This window comes from Mustela nivalis, assembly GCF_964662115.1.
Source record: "Mustela nivalis genome assembly, chromosome: 3".
Classification (NCBI taxonomy): Eukaryota; Metazoa; Chordata; class Mammalia; order Carnivora; family Mustelidae; genus Mustela; species Mustela nivalis.
Window position 1 is genome coordinate 37,604,956 of NC_139022.1, and position 22,025 is coordinate 37,626,980.

Here is a 22,025-nt window from a genome sequence, read left to right on the forward strand (position 1 = left end):
TAATATTTTTACTTGTCAAATACCACCCTTTCCTGCATACATAATTAGAGTAGCTTTGCTCCAATCACCAAGTGTTTTAACTGGTATGTTTTAAACTTTAGTATTACCTGGGTGGTGCGTATTAAGGAGGGCACGTATTGCATGGAGCACTGGGTATTGAACATAAACAGTGAATCTTGGAACACTGAATCAAAACCAAATGATGGGAGGAGTCAAGATGGCGGAGAAGTAGCAAGCTGAGACTGCTTCAGCTAGCCGGAGATCAGCTAGATAGCTTATCTAAAGATTGCAAACATCTGAAAATCCATCGGCAGACCGAAGAGAAGAAGAACAGCAATTCTGGAAACAGAAAAACAACCACTTTCTGAAAGGTAGGACCGGCGGAGAAGTGAATCCAAAGCGACGGGAAGATAGACCCCGGGGGGAGGGGCCGGCTCCCGGCAAGCGGCGGAGCAACCGCGCACAAAATCAGGACTTTTAAAAGTCTGTTCCGCTGAGGGACATCAGTCCAGAGGCTAAACCGGGGCGAAGCCCACGCGGGGTCAGTGTGGCCTCAGGTCCCGCAGGGTCACAGAAGGATCGGGGGTGTCTGAGTGTCGCAGAGCTGGGCGGGTATTGGAACGGGAAAGCCGGCTACAGAAACAGAGCCGACAGTAAGCTCACAGCTCGGTGTTACCTTGAACCGATCGCAGGCTCGGTGAGCTCGGAGCGCGGCCGGAGGTCAGGCAGACGGGAGTAACTGGGCGCTGTTCTCTGAGGGCGCACTGAGGAGTGGGGCCCTGGGCTCTCGGCTCCTCCGGGCCGGAGACCAGGAGGCCGCCATTTGTGTTCCCGTCCTCCGGAACTCTACGGAAAGCGCTCAGGGAACAAAAGCTCCTGAAAGCAAACCCGAGCGGATTACTCACCCCGGCCCCGGGTAAGGGCGGTGTAATTCCGCCTGGGGCAAAGACACTTGAGAATCACTACAACAGGCCCCTCCCCCAGAAGATCAACAAGAAATCCAGCCAAGACCAAGTTCACCTACCAAGGAGTGCGGTTTCAATACCAAGGAGAGCAGCAGAATTCCAGAGGAGGAGAAAGCCAAGCACGGAACTCATGGCTTTTTTCCTGTGATTTTTTTTTTGTCTTGCAGTTAATTTAATTTTTTCTTTTTCATTTTTTTTTTCTTTTTTTCTTTTTCTTCTCGCCTTCGGGTAAAATTTTTTTTTTTAACTGTTACCTTTTTCTTTTTTAACGATTTTTTACTAGTTTATCTAATATATATATTTTTTCTTTTTTACATTTCTCTCAGGTGTTTTCTTTTTTTAAAAAAATTTTTTTTTCTTTTTTTTTTTTTCTTTCTTCCTTTTTGAACGTCTTTTTATCCCCTTTCTCCCCACTCACGATTTTGGATCTCTTCTAATTTAGTTAAAGCATATTTTCCTGGGGTTGTTGCCACCCTTTTAGTATTTTACTTGCCCCTTCATTTACTCTTATCTGGCCAAAATGACAAGACGTAAAAATTCAATGCAAAAAAAAGAACAAGAGGCAGTACCAAAGGCTAGGGACCTAATCAATACAGACATCGGTAATATGTCAGATCTAGAGTTCAGAATGACAATTCTCAAGGTTCTAGCCGGGCTCGAAAAAGGCATGGAAGATATTAGAGAAACCCTCTCGAGAGATATAAAAGCCCTTTCTGGAGAAATAAAAGAACTAAAATCTAACCAAGTTGAAATCAAAAAAGCTATTAATGAGGTGCAATCAAAAATGGAGGCTCTCACTGCTAGGATAAATGAGGCAGAAGAAAGAATTAGTGATATAGAAGACCAAATGACAGAGAATAAAGAAGCTGAGCAAAAGAGGGACAAACAGCTACTGGACCACGAGGGGAGAATTCGAGAATTAAGTGACACCATAAGACAAAACAACATTAGAATAATTGGGATTCCAGAAGAAGAAGAAAGAGAGAGGGGAGCAGAAGGTATACTGGAGAGAATTATTGGGGAGAATTTCCCCAATATGGCAAAGGGAACGAGCATCAAAATTCAGGAGGTTCAGAGAACGCCCCTCAAAATAAATAAGAATAGGCCCACACCCCGTCACCTAATAGTAAAATTTACAAGTCTCAGTGACAAAGAGAAAATCCTGAAAGCAGCCCGGGAAAAGAAGTCTGTAACATACAATGGTAAAAATATTAGATTGGCAGCTGACTTATCCACAGAGACCTGGCAGGCCAGAAAGAGCTGGCATGATACTTTTAGAGCACTAAACGAGAAAAACATGCAGCCCAGAATACTATATCCAGCTAGGCTATCATTGAAAATAGAAGGAGAGATTAAAAGCTTCCAGGACAAACAACAACTGAAAGAATTTGCAAATACCAAACCAGCTCTACAGGAAATCTTGAAAGGGGTCCTCTAAGCAAAGAGAGAGCCTACAAGTGGTAGATCAGAAAGGAACAGAGACCATATACAATAACAGTCACCTTACAGGCAATACAATGGCACTAAATTCATATCTCTCAATAGTTACCCTGAATGTGAATGGGCTAAATGCCCCTGTCAAAAGACACAGGGTATCAGAATGGATAAAAAAACAAAACCCATCTATATGTTGCCTCCAAGAAACTCATTTTAAGCCCGAAGACACCTCCAGATTTAAAGTGAGGGGGTGGAAAAGAATTTACCATGCTAATGGACATCAGAAGAAAGCAGGAGTGGCAATCCTTATATCAGATCAATTAGATTTTAAGCCAAAGACTATAATAAGAGATGAGGAAGGACACTATATCATACTCAAAGGGTCTGTCCAACAAGAAGATTTAACAATTTTAAATATCTATGCCCCCAACGTGGGAGCAGCCAACTATATAAACCAATTAATAACAAAATCAAAGAAACACATCAACAACAATACAATAATAGTAGGGGACTTTAACACTCCCCTCACTGAAATGGACAGGTCATCCAAGCAAAAGATGAGCAAGGAAATAAAGGCCTTAAACGACACACTGGACCAGATGGACATCACAGATATATTCAGAACATTTCATCCCAAAGCAACAGAATACACATTCTTCTCTAGTGCACATGGAACATTCTCCAGAATAGATCACATCCTTGGTCCTAAATCAGGACTCAACCGGTATCAAAAGATTGGGATCATTCCCTGCATATTTTCAGACCACAATGCTCTAAAGCTAGAACTCAACCACAAAAGGAAGTTTGGAAAGAACCCAAATACATGGAGACTAAACAGTATCCTTCTAAAGAATGAATGGGTCAACCGGGAAATTAAAGAAGAATTGAAAAAAATCATGGAAACAAATGATAATGAAAATACAACGGTTCAAAATCTGTGGGACACAATAAAGGCAGTCCTGAGAGGAAAATATATAGCGGTACAAGCCTTTCTCAAGAAACAAGAAAGGTCTCAGGTACAAAACCTAACCCTACACCTAAAGGAGCTGGAGAAAGAACAAGAAAGAAACCCTAAGCCCAGCAGGAGAAGAGAAATCATAAAGATCAGAGCAGAAATCAATGAAATAGAAACCAAAAAAACAATAGAAAAAATCAACGAAAGTAGGAGCTGGTTCTTTGAAAGAATTAATAAAATTGATAAACCCCTGGCCCGACTTATCAAAAAGAAAAGAGAAAGGACCCAAATAAATAAAATCATGAATGAAAGAGGAGAGATCACAACTAACACCAAAGAAATACAAACTATTATAAGAACATACTATGAGCAACTCTACGGCAATAAATTTGACAATCTGGAAGAAATGGATGCATTCCTAGAAACATATAAACTACCACAACTGAACCAGGAAGAAATAGAAAGCCTGAACAGACCCATAACCAGTAAGGAGATTGAAACAGTCATTAAAAATCTCCAAACAAACAAAAGCCCAGGGCCAGATGGCTTCCCGGGGGAATTCTACCAAACATTTAAAGAAGAACTAATTCCTATTCTCCTGAAACTGTTCCAAAAAATAGAAATGGAAGGAAAACTTCCAAACTCATTTTATGAGGCCAGCATCACCTTGATCCCAAAACCAGACAAGGATCCCACCAAAAAAGAGAGCTATAGACCGATATCCTTGATGAACACAGATGCAAAAATACTCAACAAAATACTAGCCAATAGGATTCAACAGTACATTAAAAAGATTATTCACCACGACCAAGTGGGATTTATTCCAGGGCTGCAAGGTTGGTTCAACATCCGCAAATCAGTCAATGTGATACAACACATCAATAAAAGAAAGAACAAGAACCATATGATACTCTCAATAGATGCTGAAAAAGCATTTGACAAAGTACAGCATCCCTTCCTGATCAAAACTCTTCAAAGTGTAGGGATAGAGGGCACATACCTCAATATCATCAAAGCCATCTATGAAAAACCCACCGCAAATATCATTCTCAATGGAGAAAAACTGAAAGCTTTTCCACTAAGGTCAGGAACACGGCAGGGATGTCCATTATCACCACTGCTATTCAACATAGTACTAGAGGTCCTAGCCTCAGCAATCAGACAACAAAAGGAAATTAAAGGCATCCAAATTGGCAAAGAAGAAGTCAAATTATCACTCTTCGCAGATGATATGATACTATATGTGGAAAACCCAAAAGACTCCACTCCAAAACTGCTAGAACTTATACAGGAATTCAGTAAAGTGTCAGGATATAAAATCAATGCACAGAAATCAGTTGCATTTCTCTACACCAACAGCAAGACAGAAGAAAGAGATATTAAGGAGTCAATCCCATTTACAATTGCATCCAAAACCATAAGATACCTAGGAATAAACCTAACCAAAGAGACACAGAATCTATACTCAGAAAACTATAAAGTACTCATGAAAGAAATTGAGGAAGACACAAAGAAATGGAAAAATGTTCCATGCTCCTGGATTGGAAGAATAAATATTGTGAAAATGTCTATGCTACCTAAAGCAATCTACACATTTAATGCAATTCCTATCAAAGTACCATCCATCTTTTTCAAAGAAATGGAACAAATAATGCTAAAATTTATATGGAACCAGAAAAGACCTCGAATAGCCAAAGGGATATTGAAAAAGAAAGCCAACGTTGGTGGCATCACAATTCCGGACTTCAAGCTCTATTACAAAGCTGTCATCATCAAGACAGCATGGTACTGGCACAAAAACAGACACATAGATCAATGGAACAGAATAGAGAGCCCAGAAATAGACCCTCAAATCTATGGTCAACTCATCTTCGACAAAGCAGGAAAGAATGTCCAATGGAAAAAAGACAGCCTCTTCAGTAAATGGTGCTGGGAAAATTGGACAGCCACATGCAGAAAAATGAAATTGGACCATTTCCTTACACCACACACAAAAATAGACTCAAAATGGATGAAGGACCTCAATGTGCGAAAGGAATCCATCAAAATCCTTGAGGAGAACACAGGCAGCAACCTCTTCGACCTCTGCCGCAGCAACATCTTCCTAGGAACAACGCAAAAGGCAAGGGAAGCAAGGGAAAAAATGAACTATTGGGATTTCATCAAGATCAAAAGCTTTTGCACAGCAAAGGAAACAGTTAACAAAATCAAAAGACAACTGACAGAATGGGAGAAGATATTTGCAAACGACATATCAGATAAAGGACTAGTGTCCAGAATCTATAAAGAACTTAGCAAACTCAACACCCAAAGAACAAATAATCCAATCAAGAAATGGGCAGAGGACATGAACAGACATTTCTGCAAAGAAGACATCCAGATGGCCAACAGACACATGAAAAAGTGCTCCATATCACTCGGCATCAGGGAAATACAAATCAAAACCACAATGAGATATCACCTCACACCAGTCAGAATGGCTAAAATCAACAAGTCAGGAAATGACAGATGCTGGCGAGGATGTGGAGAAAGGGGAACCCTCCTACACTGTTGGTGGGAATGCAAGCTGGTGCAGCCACTCTGGAAAACAGCATGGAGGTTCCTCAGAATGTTGAAAATAGAACTGCCCTATGACCCAGCAATTGCACTATTGGGTATTTACCCTAAAGATACAAATGTAGTGATCCAAAGGGGCACATGCACCCAAATGTTTATAGCAGCAATGTCCACAATAGCCAAACTATGGAAAGAACCTAGATGTCCATCCACAGATGAATGGATCAAGAAGATGTGGTATATATACACAATGGAATACTATGCAGCCATCAAAAGAAATGAAATCTTGCCATTTGCGACAACATGGATGGAACTAGAGCGTATCATGCTTAGCGAAATAAGTCAAGCAGAGAAAGACAACTATCATATGATCTCCCTGATATGAGGAAGTGGTGATGCAACATGGAGGCTTAAGTGGGTAGGAGAAGAATAAATGAAACAAGATGGGATTGGGAGGGAGACAAACCATAAGTGACTCTTAATCTCACAAAACAAACTGAGGGTTGCTGGGGGGAGGGGGTTTGGGAGAAGGGGGTGGGATTATGGACATTGGGGAGGGTATGTGCTTTGGTGAGTGCTGTGAAGTGTGTAAACCTGGTGATTCACAGACCTGTACCCCTGGGGATAAAAATATATGTTTATAAAAAAAAAAAAAAAAAAAAAGAAAGGACAAATACCCAACTTTTGTAGCAACATGGATGGGACTGGAAGAGATTATTATGCTGAGTGAAATAAGTCAAGCAGAGAGAGTCAATTATCATATGGTTTCACTTATTTGTGGAGCATAACAAATAGCATGGAGGTCATGGGGAGTTAGAGAAGAGAAGGGAGTTGGGGGAAATTGGAAGGGGAGGTGAACCATGAGAGACTATGGACTCTGAAAAACAATCTGAGGGTTTTGAAGGGGTGGGGGGTGGGAGGTTGGGGTACTAGGTGGTGGGTATTATAAAGGGCACGAATTGCATGGAGCACTGGGTGTGGTGAAAAATAATGAATACTGTTATGCTGAAAATAAAAAATAAATTAAAAAAAAAAAAAAAAAAAAAAACCAAATGATGTATTTTATGGTGACTAACATAACAAAATAAAAAAATAGTAAATAAATGAACAAATTTTAGTATTATATTTCTCATAAGAATGTTTCCTTTTTCAAAATAATATTTATTCTACTAGGTGAACTATGTCAACAAAGCAATATTGAGATATACACACACACACACACACACATATATATATACATTTTTTAACTTGCCAAAATTATTTCTAATTTAATGATAAAGGATTTATGATGTTATAATACTAAGTTTTGAACTTTGATATATATATATATTTCATTTTCTTCTTTTTTGTCCTAGTAAGCTTTCAGTTTTTGGTCTATTTTGGTATCCTCTTTCTTTTTTTGATATGTGTAATTTAGTTTTGCTATTGTGAATGAAGTATTTCTTCTCAGTAAATTTCCAATGGGTTGTTACAATTTTAACCCAGTTTGTGCAGTGTCTGTATTTATATTGTCTCTACTATGCTAAACTATTAGATTAAGTTGTTGATTCTCAGATTATATTGAAATAATGTTGGAGATAATCTGTTTTTCCTCATCTTTTACAACTTTTATATCTCTTTAATGTTTCTGGCTTACTGTTTCCTATTCAACTTCTAAAATAATACTAAATAATGATATTGATAGAAGGTGTACTTGACTTACTACTGATACTAATGCAAATATTGAGTGTGGGGTCATTGAATGTGATGGGGACTGTTTTGGGATAAAGAGCATTTGTTATGTTAAAGAAATACCCATTATTCCTAACTTATTAAAACTCTTAAAGAATGAGAAATAACTCAAGTGTTTCTTAAACATTTATTAGTAAAATCAATAATGTAACTAATAACTGATGTACATCAAAATATCCTTAAATAGGGGCACTGATGGCTCAGTTGGTTAAGTATCTAAATCATGATTTTGGTTCAGTCATGATCTCAGGGTCATGAGATTGAGCCCCACATCAAGCTCCATGATCAGTGGGGAGTCTGCTCAAGATTCTGTCTCTCCCTTTCCTTCTGACTCTACGCCTCCCCCCCTTCAAATAAATACATAAATCTTCAAAAAAAAAAAAATCCTTAAACCAACCCTGGATTAATAGGTTAAAACTGGAGTTCTGGAATTCTAGATACTGAAAGATAATAGTGGCCTCCAAATCTTGCAATACAAGAGAAAAAAAAAAACAACATAAAGTTTCGCTTTCAGAGTGACCTGGAAGTAGAGAATTCCTAAGTATCAAAATAACAATTTCAAAGAGGAAAAACACGACTGCCAGAGCATGATCTCATTTGTCCCTGCTCTACCTCATGCCAGCCACAAGTGTTTATAGTGGGAAAAGCGGATTCCCTGAGAGCAAATAAACTGATGAGTCCCTAACCAGATTAACCAGGGAAGAAGAGCGACAACACATACTAACAGTAGCAGGACTGGGAGAGGTGACATCACTACAGTTTCTGGTCATCGTCCTTATTATGGACTAAGGGGAGGAAAAGATACACTGGGGGACAGTTAGGGAGAAACCTATGGGGCTGAACCGAAATTGGAAGTATGAATATGAATTTAGTCCAGCTAAATCTCTTAGCTCTGGCCCTTAGAAGGTCCTAGAAGCAATGATAGCCCAATAGCCAAGAGCACACCTGGCATCTAGATCTTGGCTTCAAAAGAAGTACTTAAATGGCAGTTGCTGAGTTTTACAACTACCGACAAGCAGGTTGCATAGAAAAACGATAAAATAACTGAGACAAGACTGATTCACACAACATATGATTTGAGTCCTTTAGTCCAGATATCAACTCAGTTTTTAGGGTTTCCCCCACCCAGTACTTAATAGAAGATTCCCAACCACAGCCATTGATCTACTGACTTGGAACTTCAAAAAAATCACAAAAATACCCAAAGTTGAAGGTCTTATTCATATCCCAAGATTTGGGAGTCATAATTGAGTCAGAAGGCTGAATAGAAGCCATTGTGTTTAATTTTGGAATGAGATCAGCACATTTTCTTTTCAGAGGCAGGCAGAGGGGGAGAAGGGAAGCAGGCTCCCTGCTGAACAGAGAGCCCTATGCGGGGCTCGGTCCCAGGACCCTGAGATCATGACCTGAGCCAAAGGCAGAGGCCCCAACCCACTGAGCCACCCAGGCACCCCCATTTTCTTTTATTTTTAAAATTAACATTCATCTTACTCATTTAATCTGTTCATAGTGATACATTTATGTGTACATCATTTTGCCCTTGAATTTATCACCAGTGTCTATTTAAATTGGTCTTTTCCTAGGAGGCAAGAGCCATGTTGTTAAATTGATCCATCTACGACTCAGCACAACAGATAATTTAATGAATTTTGCCTTAATGATAATGATGGTTTAGAAACACTACTAAATTGGAAGTTTACAGATTTGCCTCCTCTTACTTCTGATGGTCATTGCATTGATTGTGATGAACAGATGGTGTGTGGACAATCATAAGCTATTTCACACAGAGAGGATACTCTTTCTCAGCTTATCTCAGCCTCAAATATCACATAACCTTATGTTTTTTTCAGATGAGAAATACCACCAGGCATTCCACTGCATGCTACCAGCTTTTAAAAATCTTAACAACAAAATACAATAGCGATCAGGAACAAAATGTTAAAAGCATAATTGTCATAAATTCATGGTGAGTCTGTGTCCAAGTTTTGTTTGAGTCATTAACAAAAAATCAACAAAATGCAAAAATGGTTCAAGAGGAGAAAAAAATCCCCACATATTAAATAGTAAGTTTTAGAAAAAGCTTAGATTTTAAAAATGATTACAAAAATTATAACTTAGGAAATTGCCTTCTCTGTAAGACAGAAATCAATTACATCAACAGTGTACAAAAATAACTTTCCTATTGTCTATTTTCCTCAACTTAATCTCTAACTTTGCAGAATCTGGGTCCTGAGTAGTAGTAAATAGTGAGACCATTAAGTCATATTCCCTTAGAAATTCAGATGACCTAGTTTGATAAATAGCACTTTAGTACGATACTGAAACAACATAAAGTCCTTTTGTGCCTTATTTCCAGGTTTTAGTTAGGTTTTGCTAACAAAATATTACATTTATTTTTGGTATTAATTATAACGTATAAATTAATGAACTGTATACTACTCAGTGAACTGCTTTTTTATTTCCATAAAAGCAAATGATTTTCCAGCAGTTTAGTTTAAAATAAACTTTATTTCTAACCTTAATACCCATCAATACCAGATATATGAAATATGGTAAAAATATATATTACATATAATATATATACTGTATATAATAGTATATATGTATACTATTTGAGCCATAAAAAATGTCCTTTATATATATAATATATATATTATATATATATTATATATATATAATATATAGTACAATATACATATAATATAATATAATATAATAATAATATAATACATACATACATATATGCACACACACCGATATGAATGTCACTTGCCATTTTTTGGGTTACTATATAATCTTAGTCTAGTCAAAGAAGTCAAACACTATAACTGGAATGGAGAGTAGTATCTGATACTATTACTGTTCATTCAGTGACATGTAATGCTCCAACCTGAGTATGAAGGTACCAACAGGTTGTTTCCAATTCATTATTCAGAGGATAAAATTATAATTTATACCTGGTTCACACTTCAGGAAATACTTCTAGACCTGGTGCTTTTGCAGTTCAAATGCTCTGTAGCAGAATTAGTTAATTTTATACAATTATTTTTAATCTCAAGAAAATACGTCTCTCACAATGCTTTTGATAGTTCTGAAATATTATCCTCACCCTGGTTTTTGCATATTGTTTGTATCTATGTTCTGTTTTCCTGACCACATTTGAATATTCATGTTTTAACTCAATGACGTAAACTCCTTTGTTTTGGTGGTAGCTTCATATATGGGTCACTGGCATGATTTGATTCATTTATTTTCTTGAGAGCTGAGACCCATGTCTATGTTCTTTGGAAAAAGAATACATGATTCTGAAAGTGCTCTAAGGAAGGATTTGTTACATGTTCAGGTTAGGAAACTGATCTTGCACGAATTCTTTCAAATGACTCTCATGATAAATCACTTCCTGCCTTCTAAAACTCATCAGCTACTGAGCAATTTCAAGTTTCGGACAATTGGGGCATTTGAAATGGTGTACTGCTTTTCCGCTTAGTCAGGTGATAAAAAATGCATTAACATCCATGAGATATATTTAATAAAGAAAGAAAGAAGATGTTTAAATCCTTAAATTATTTTTCACTAGCTCTCAGAAAACTAAGAAGCGCTTAGCTCATGTTAGACGAACATTATAGTAAAAAGAAGGAAAGAAAGATAGAAAGGTGGAAGGAAGGAAGCAAGGAGGGAAAGAGAGAAGAAGGAAGGAAGTAAAAGGAAAGGAAAGGAAAAGAGAAAGAAAAAGAAAGGAAGGAAGGAAGAGAGAGAGAGAGAAAGAAAGAAAGATGAGCAGACCCTTATCTTAGTTTATCTTAGTTATTCCTTCTTTTATTAGCAGGGCATCATTTGATTCCTTTTTGGTAACCTACTGATACTATTTCTAATCAAACATTCTCAAATGCATAGTGCCTGTTATAGTCTCTAGACAGAAATCCAACAGTATTAATCAGCAAGATTTCTGGAATCCCATCTATTCTGTCTTCTGCAATTGGGATATTGTTGACTGACATTACAAATCCTTACTACATTGCGCTGTATGCTGCCAAAGAACATCTACAAAACTGGAATTTAGACTACAAATGAAGCATGCATTACTCTTTAAGTCAGAAACAACACACATCACTTTTGAATCCACCTTTCAACAAAGCCTAAAACTAATGATGGATGGGGAAATTTTTTAAATTCAGCCACTTGGAAACATAAACACAGAAAATGCTAGAAGTGGGTGACCCAATATATAAGCCATTGTCTTACATGTGACTGAATTTTAATCAATTAAAATGAAGGAAAATTAAAAGTTCTATTCCTCAGTCACAGCAGCAACATCTGAAATACTCAGCCACATTCATCATTGCAAAATGTCTTATCAGTGCTGCACTAAAGCAGTCACTATCAACTTCTCTATTAATCTGACTCTGTTATATGTTGACTAATTTTTATTCCAATTTTATCTATACCAAGTGAATGTTTGAGCAGAGCCATGATCTACATTTATAAGGTATAGATACTCATTTCTATCCATTGGAAATGTTATAATGCTACTTTCTTGATACTTCTGTTCTTGGCAGAACAGAAAGTGATATATATTAACATTTGCTATTAATTGGCTTCCTTGTTAATTTACACTGGAATTTTTAACACTTTTTCCTAAATGTTATATTGCCAGTTTATTTAATGCATAGAGGATGGAAGCTGTAATATCTTCTGATGACTTGTAGCTTCCATTAATCCCAAAACTCATTTGTATCTTATTTCTCTTAAAAAAAAAAAAAGTCCTGAATGAGTATGATGCTCGATGCTCGCTCTTAACAGAACAATGTTTTATAGCAAAAATAATTAGAAAGAAATGTTTCATTTCCTTTTACTTCCTATTGTGATTTGGAAGTCAGTATCCTGTTTTTTAATTCTACATGTTTGTAGAAAAAAAGTGTGCTTAATGCCTCCAGGCAACCATGCCAGCTTAAGGTCTTCCTGTTTCTACACCTGTGCCAATACTTAAACTAAACTGTGTGATTCACTATTTCCCAAGCCTCTATTGGGTTTCCGGCCTATTTGATTTTTTTTTTTCCAGCTTGTATCCTCGCCAAAATTACCACCTCACCCCATTCAAACTTCAATATTATTCCAGATTTTAACATTTTTAATACACACTGTGTCATTTTTATGTATATAATTCATTTCTTTATTCTCCTTCTACTTCATAAGCTTCTTGAATGTAGGAATTTGTAAGTTACTGGACTATATTATTATCATGGAACTAAGTATATATTAGGTGTCTAAGATATACTAGGTTGATTTAATTGACTTTTTTTTTTCTTTTGAGAGAGAGAGAGAAAGTGGGGAGAAGGATGGACAGAGGGAGATCTCAGGACTCCGAAATCATGACCTGAGCCGAAGGCAGAGGCTTAACCCACTGAGCCACTCATGTACCCCCTCAATCATGTTTTTCAATGTTAGTAGGTACTGCCATGTTTTTAAGATGCACTATTAATCCAGAAATTATCTTTTAGAGGTGAGTTGTCCTTATGCACATACCATTATTTATGTTAAGATTTTAGTTTCGAGATTATGATTTAAGATTATTTTAGATTTCAAGACAATTTCAGATTTCAAGATCATTATTCAGTTTCAAGATTTGTCAAGACTTTAGTTTGAAATAAATGGCTTTTGTTTATTATTTAGAACCCCAGAGCATCAAAGAATATTTCTTAAACAAGCAGATAATTATTTCTGCTGTATTTTGTTTCTGAACTCTTTTAAGATTTAAGTTAAAGAGAAAAAACTGTATTCCTTTGTGAGGAATTTTTTTTTTTAATTGCTTTTCACTGACTTCACAGATAAATAAACAGTGGCTGCCAATTTCACTTTCAGGTTAATCAATCCAAATTATCTAGGCCAAAGCTCTTTGAAAAATGCAAACTGCAGTCAATCCTTAGAAATATAATTGATTAAAAGTCTAAAAGGGTATATGTTGATTTAAAAGCCATATATTTAACCAGATCTGGATCGTGCCCTTTAAGGATACACAAAGTATTCCTTTAGAAAACTCATGACTGCATCTGGAGGGCATTTACCTAGGGTCTTTTATGGCAGAACACTGAGCTAAGTATGGGTGAGAGAATAAGACAATTCAAAATTGTGAAAAATACCTGACTTTTTAATTACATCTAGAAGAATCTTTTGCAAACTATAAATCCTACTGGATTTGTGAGTTAAAAAACATCCGTGAGTCTTGATGTAACTGAAGAATACTGAATGAGAGAGAGTGATTTGCGTAACTTGTGGCAAGAAGAACATTCCTGGCAAAGGAATGCCCTATCTGTAATAGTTGCTGGGTATTGGAATTAAGCTTGGACTGAAATGAAAAGGAGAAGCTACCAATGGAATCCACTGTGAACTATATTTTGAGTTTCTTTCAGAGTGCCTGATTTTTACGATTCCTTTCTTTCTGTTCATGGCCTTGATAATCCATAATGATGAGCTATTCATAGATGTGCATCCTCTTTTAATTTTTGAGAAAGAGGCTTGGGAAAATATGGGGATGTTTTATTGTCAGCTGATAGACCTCTGCTGAATCAAAACTATGGGTGAAAATAATCTTTAGGGATAGGTTTCCTTACAACCACTTCACCAGATGTGTTACAAGAACATTCACAAATTTATCAGGAAGAGAAGTGAGGCGTAGAGAAATAAAGTGGTTCAGCCATCAGCAAAGAATGCTTCTGGGACAGAGTTGAAGAGAATCCTAAGGTTGGAAGAAACATTCAGAGGTCATCAATTGCTGCTCTCATGTGTCTGTTTACTGTACTATTCAGTGACGTCCAGATGAGAAATTTCTATGTCTTTTCTCACTAACTTCTCAAAAGTTTACAAGTCCACATGAGTTCACTCTACCTCAAACTACTCTTGCCTAAGCGGCCCTCTTAAGTGGAGTGAACCTTAGTTCAACAGGTAAGTTTGCTAGTGCGTTCACTGACCTGCCCAGAATGGCATAGTACTGCTAATTTTATTGATTTCTGATGTAAAATGTTTAAATCTGTGTTCACTATGAAGTCAGGAAGTTAGAATAATATCTCCTTTTTAGACTTGAAGAGATGAACTGAGGTACAGCCACGTTAATGTACACAGGTTTTGAATTTGTTGTATGTTCCATACTTAAGTTTCTGTTCAGTTTACTGTGCTCATAGATCTAGCATGTTCCATACTGAAAAGCAGGTGAGTTGAAGGAAAATACATGACTTCCTTCATGTGTCACTGATTCTTACCCAGTTACTCTACTCCAGATGTTAGTATTACCTCATATCCATTCCTGAAGCCTACATTTCAGGCTCCATTGTGGGAAAAAGTATGCTGCTGCTACTACAGATTTCAAGGAACTTTAAGAACCAAATTGCACAAAATAGAAAAATAATTATTGTTCATCATGATGCACTTCTATCCAATCAAATTTTAACGATAATGGCAGCATGATATTTTTACATGTTGATGAAGTGAATAATTCATAAAAAAAATCTGTAAAAGAAAACAATGCTGGGCTCACCTGCAAAAGGACCTTTTATTTATTTTTTTTAAAGATTTTATTTATTTATTTGACAGAGAGAGATCACAAGCAGGCAGAGAGGCAGGCAGAGAGAGAGGAGGAAGCAGGCTCCCTGCTGAGCAGAGAGCCCGATGCGGGGCTCGATCCCAGGACCCTGGGATCATGACCTGAGCCGAAGGCAGCGGCTTAACCCACTGAGCCACCCAGGCTCCCCACAAAAGGACCTTTTAAAATGAGTATGAAAAACATAGTCTTTGGATTTCCTTACAGAGTTTTCCTCTAATAAACATAAACTTTATGTCACTAAAGATATTAAACTGGATGAGACTGACATAATTATATGCATATGCTTTGATAATCACTACTCTGCACAAAGGTCAACTAGATGCCATTTTCCTTCACCTTCAAAGTGACATCAGTCCAGTGACTTCCCCCTCTCTTGTGCTGACATTTTCCCTTACCACTGGATAATTGCACAAACAGCTTACAGCTCTGTTACTTTAGGATTTGCCTCAGTTGCAGAAAGCTGCCTGAACCAAAGCACATGCCTCTCCTGGTGGGTGAGCATACAGCCAACGACCGATTTTTGCAGGCTTAGAAAAACCCAGATATTTAATGCAAAATATTCTTGAGACTCCATTTGTATATTCACAGCCCTCCATTGAATGCCCCAGGCTTTTTTTTTTTTTTTTTTGAGCTTGCATCACAGTTCAAACACATGACATCTCAAATTCATCCTCTACTCTATCCTGCTTTCTTCTTCTCCTTCCACAGGAGTTGATCCCTAATACAGCAAGCAAAAATCCATCTCAGGGTACGCTTATGTAAAATGCTATGTGATGACGACCTTCTTATCGAGGTCACAATATGTTCTTCACACTGTTAAATCCAATGGCCAATTTTCAGTTCTCATCCTACTTGGACTACTAATTGGTCCTGAGCCTCTCTTCATGCCCTATTTTTTTTTTTTTTCCCAGTGTCTTTTCCCAGAGCAACCAAAACAATCCCTTTAAAACACAAGATAATTCATCTCCTTCCTTTGTTCAAGAGTATCTGGTATTTGCCAGGTCAATCAAACCAGAAGCCAGAGACCTAATGATTGTCTCCTATGTCCAATATGGCAACTCCTTCACCCTTACCCTTTGACTTCATCCCCTCATACCTCCTCCTTGCTCACTTTGCCTCAGCCACATTTAGCCTTATCACTCACTGTTCCTTAATCAAGCCCATCGTGCCCTTGTCTAGTGGCATGTCCTAAATGTGAACTAGTCTTATTTCCTTCTATGCTCCAGCACATACTTCTTGTGTAGAGATCTTACCTACATTAATTACCCCATCCCTTCCTGACCTTCATATATTCCTGTTTCTTGTCATTTTTATTTTTCCCCATTCTATTTTTTGCTCTCTGACACACATGTGTTGATGTTTTTTGTTCTTTTCCTCCCACTAAAAAGTAAGTTCTATTACAAAAGAAACCTCTTTGTTCACTACTATAATTACAGAACTCAAAATAAGTCAATAAATTCATCAGCTGAATAAATAATCATTGAATGAATGATTTAATTAATCCACTTCAAAGAGTACAATACTTTTTCTGGGGAATAACAACAGAGTTACCTCGGGTTTGAACCATATAGTGGCCTAATATTTTACAATATACCAGAGATCCACAGCATCATTGTACAGCTCTGAAACGAACAAATTTAGAACACCCACCTACTGTTCACTTAATATCCCTCCTGGGTAAATGCCTTTCCAAAACTACAGTAATTGATAGAAGTATCAAACATCACTTGGTTTGGGAATCTTTGCAAATTCTAAGGCTGTTCTGAGTGCTGTCATTATATATAGAAATGAAAGTGGAGTTTCAAACCCATAATTCTATTTTAAGAAAAGGTTAGGAGGTTTAGTCACTACAATAATAATTTTGGCACATATTCATTTGCAAGAAAGATGGATGGTGATGAGGTCTTCTCAAAATACAAGATAGTTTTAAGGATATTCTTGTAACTAAACCAAAGACCTTTTTGTCACATTAGAGTAAATGCCACTAAATCAAGAATCTCAAGTAAAATTTAATCAGTCAGATTCTGTGACTAATGGAATGACTCAGCTAAGACCTCTGGATCTAAGGATCCAGATCTGCTTCCAACCTGCACTTCCTCAACTAAATTTAGGATGTGCACACCCTAACAACAGATGGACATTCTGACTACCGTGACCCTCATGTAGGGGGGTGGTTCAATTATAACTCTCTCTAAGGGGAAAAAATAAAGAAAAGAAAAAAGACGAAACAAATTCAGGATTCCCAGTTAAATGCTGATCATGCTGGCAGAAAAATGAACATCTGGTTACTTCTCCTTATTCTTCATCAGAAAAGCACTTAAGCTTGGGGTATGCACCTGCATTACAAACACATGATTCCTTATCTATGCAGATTTAGAGGGGAGATGGAAAACTTTTTCATTAGTAATGAAAAGAGTACCAAGAACAATTTATTAGAAGAAAGAGTATATAAAAAGTGTTACAGTTGGGACAGCTTTTCAAAGTTGAAAGAGAACCCAGATGTGTTGGTTTCCAGTAAACCGAAAATACTGACATATGTAAAATGGGTACATTTTAAGTTAAAAGCCGTTTGTAAAAACACAATGTAAGACCCCCAAATTTTTAGAGTTAAGTACTAAGAGTACATTTGGAATTACATATTTAATTTTGTCTTTAACTTTAATAATTCACTTTAAATTTTGAAATTAAAGTCTCAACTGTCATCAGAACTATAGCCTCTTAAGAAGGCTCAATATCTTAACTATGTAAGTAAAGAGAAGCAGAATTACAACATGATTGCTCATAAAAGGATTTTTCACTGAAGCTTATGTGTAATTTTACTGAATTGAGAGCTATTAGTAATATTAATAGTAAAAATACTAGTATTGGCTTTTTTTTTAAAAGATCTATTTATTTTTAGAGAGGAGGAGAGGCAGCAAGAGAGAGAGAAAAAAAAGTACCAAGCAGGCTCCCCACTGAGCCTCGAGCTAGATGAGGGTCTCGATCCCAGGACCCTGAGATCATAACCTGAGCCAAAATCAAGAATCAGATGCTTAACCAACTCAGCCATGCAGGTGCCCCTACTATCTACTTCTGTTAACTGCTACATGTCAGCCAATACTTTAAGAGTTTTCCATATATTTTCCCCTTTTATCTTCTTGACCCTCTCCTACTCTGAGTTAGGTACTATTACATACCCATTTACAGATGAGAAAACTGAGACTGAGAATTCAAATACTCCAGGCAAGGACACAGAACTAAGTGATAGGACTAGACGCCTGACCTCTAGGCCTATGTTTTTAATCACTTCACTGTTAATACAAACAATTAGCTTAGGGAACAGAAGTGGAAATACAGAGCTGCAGCAGTACGTCTGTCTTCATGATGCCAGGAGAGCTAGTCATAAATTGCAAAACCCAGGCAATCTTCAGGTCATTTTCTCTCCCTGGTGGCAAATAAACAGCTTGACTACTAGTTTTGACAGAGCACAATGGCTGATTTGGCATCAGCAGGCAAAGTCTTTGTCTAGCTACCATATACTACAGGGAGGATCTTGGCCAGAGTCCTTGTCAGCATTGTTTCACAACACTGTTAATCATGTACTCCCAGCAGAGGTTCAGGCCACAACAGAGTACATTAGATCAAGTCCTCACAGCTCAGCGGGTTTAAGAAAAATTTAGAGGATAGCACCATGCCCTCTACATCATCTTATTGCCATATCAACAGATTTATTCTTGGGCAATTACTTTAGGAGTTTGGCTATGCAAAGAAATTTCTCAATATCCTAAGAAAGGAAATAGGTTAGTGGTAATGATACTTTTCTACCTCAAGTTTGCATTGCATGTTTGTGCCAAATTAGGTAGGGTTAGAAAATGCCACACAATGCTTAAGTGACTAATAGACCAGCTTCATAAAAACTACTGTGTCCCCACAGACCCTAAATTGACCTCTTTTTAAGCTCTACAGTCTCACATTTAGAAGGCTTATCTTTTCTTTGCACTTAACTATGAGTTCTGTGTAAATACCACTCAAATAATTTCTAATCCTATAAACTCAGCTGGCCCAAGTAACTCAACCTCTTGAAAGGAAAACAGTATGTTAGTGCATTTCAAATATCCCTTAAGATATAGCTAAATGGAGAAATTTGATGTTGAATACTAACGGTGTTCGGAAATAACGTTCAATAGCAACAACTTGTGCCGGTCTGCCTGGATCTCAACATTAAGGGACCAGGTTACTGCCTAAACTGACCTGATCTAGCATCTGCCTTGACTATAAATAGAGATCTGAGTCAAAGACCATTACATGGTGAGGAAACTAGGTCATGGGGATCATGATGAGAACATAAGAGGAGAAGCTAGGGAAATAACAGTCCAAAGAGAAAACTACAGAAATGGCTGGAATCGTAAGTATGCTAGAGAACAATCCTGTGTCTTATGCCTTAAGGAAGAATTAGCTGTGCATCGTGTAGCAAATTACTTACAGCTTTAAGACAACATGTATTTATTATCTCACAGTTTCTATGGGTCAGGAATCCAGGCATAGTGGAACTGAGTGCCTCTGGCTCAGGGTCCTCATGATGAGGGGCGCATTCAAGCTGTCAGCAGGAGCTACAGTCATCTGAAAGGACTAACTGGGTCTGAAGAATTTGATATCAAGCTCACTGTCCTAGGCCTCTCCTTGGGTCTACCTCATGATATCGCAGTTAGCTTCCCGCAGGGTGAACTAGCTGTGGCCACAGGCAAAGGGAGAGAGAGCACACCCAAGACTTGTGCTATTGTACTTAAGCAGCTTATTCTCAGAAGAGACATTCCATACCCTTGTTACATTCTGTTCACCATGGGTAATTCAGAAGATCCAGTTATTACTGAAGGGAAGGAAGATACACGAGGGAGAGAACACCAGGAAGCAAGATCACTTAGGAGCTAGTTTAGAAGCTGCCTACCAGAAAGGGTAACAGAAAAACCAAAATGCTACTGAGTTACGAAGATCCTAGCTTTATTTCCATTTTTTCTAAAAAGCGCTCTTCAATTAACAGGCATGAAGGGTGAAATTGACGGTAAAACAGTTAACAGTAGGGGACATGAACACCCCACTTACATCAATGGGTAGATAATGCAGACAGGATATCAATGAGGAAACAATGTCTTTGAACAACATATTAGACCAGATGGACAGATATAAACAAAATATTCCATTTATAAATATTTTTTTCAGGTGCATATGGAACGATCCTCAGGATACATTACACATTAGGACACAAAACAATTTTCAAGGAATTTAGGAAGTTTGTAATCATATCAAACAACTTTTCTAACCACACCAGGGTGACACTAGAAATCAATTACAAGAAAAAACTAGAAACTATATAAAGGCTAAACACAAAAGGTTAAACAACATGCTACTGAGCAGTCAATGAAGAAGTCAAAAAGAAAATCAAATGACAGAAATGAAAGTGAAAGACAAATGAAAATGGATACACGATGTTTCAAAGACTTTGGGAAACAAAAAAGCAGTGCTAAGAGTTTGTAGCAATATAGCCCTACCTCTAGACACAAGAAAAACAACTCCAATCTTATATCTAAGGGAATTAAAACAGGAACAAAGCCAAATGTTAGGAGAAGGAAGAAAATAATACAGATCACAATGAAAGTGAATGAAATGGAGACTTAAACAAACAATAGAAAAAGATCAATGGAATAAGCTCCTTTTTTGAAAAGATAAACAAAGTTGATAAACCTTTAGCACAGTTGATCAAAAACAGGACACAAAATAATCAGAAATGAAAGAAGAGTTACAACTGATACCAGAGGAATACAAAGGATTATAAGGGAATTCTATGAAAAATTATACACCAACAAATTAAACAGCCTATAAGAAAGAGGAAAATTCCCAGAACACACAATCTTCTAAGACTGCATCAGGAAGAAATAAAAAATTTGGAAAGACTGATTACTACTAACAAAATTGAACCAGTAACCAAAACATTCCCAAGAAACAAGAGTTCAGAACCAGATGGCTTTGCAAGCGAATCCATCAAAAATTTAAAGAAGAGCTAATACATATAATTCTCAAAGTATTTCAAAAAACAAAAGAAAAAGAAGAAGGAATGCTAGCAAATTTATTCCATGAGGCAAGCATTATCTTGATACCAAATCAGACAGACACTACAAAAAAAAAAAAAAAAAAAAAGACAATTATAGACCAGTAGTGCTGATGAACACAGATGTAAAAATTCTCAACAAAATCTTAGGAAACCAAATTAAAATAAGATAATTCACCATAATCAAGTAGAGTTTATTTCAAGGATGCAAGAAAAGGTCAACATTTATAATTCATTCAATGTGATATCCACATTAACAAAATGCAAAAAAACTCACGTGATCATCATGAGATGGAAGAAAAGCATTTGACAAAATTCAACATCCATTCCTTAAAAACAAAACAAAACAAAACAAAAAAGTGAGTTTAGGGAACCATACTTCAACACAATGAAAGTCATACATGACAAATCTACAGCTAACATCATACTCAAAGATAAAAAGCTAAAAGGTTTTCCTATAGGATCAGCAACAACATAAAGTTGTGCATTATCACCACTTTTATTCAACATAGTACTGGAAGTCATAGACACTACAATCAAGTAAGAAGAAATCAAAGGGGGCGCCTGGGTGGCTCAGTGGGTTAAGCCGCTGCCTTCGGCTCAGGTCATGATCTCAGAGTCCTGGGATCGAGTCCCACATCGGGCTCTCTGCTCAGCAGGGAGCCTGCTTCCTCCTCTCTGCCTGCCTCTCTGCCTGCTTGTGAT

At 37.2% G+C, this 22,025-nt stretch overlaps 2 long non-coding RNA genes across 5 annotated transcripts in view; one reads left to right on the forward strand and one right to left on the reverse strand.

The window, feature by feature from the left end:
- Positions 1–22,025, forward strand: part of LOC309861340 — a 330,227-nt gene that overhangs the window by 281,156 nt on the left and 27,046 nt on the right. The window lies entirely within an intron of this gene.
- LOC309861338 overlaps positions 1–22,025 on the reverse strand; it is a 650,329-nt gene that overhangs the window by 52,455 nt on the left and 575,849 nt on the right. For 2 of the 4 annotated variants that reach the window (XR_014309883.1, XR_014309884.1), the window contains exon 4: positions 21,598–21,649. The exons of the other annotated variants lie outside the window; for them this stretch is intronic. This is a non-coding gene — a long non-coding RNA (uncharacterized lncRNA). The remainder of the gene's footprint in view (positions 1–21,597; positions 21,650–22,025) is intronic. 4 annotated transcript variants of the gene reach the window in all.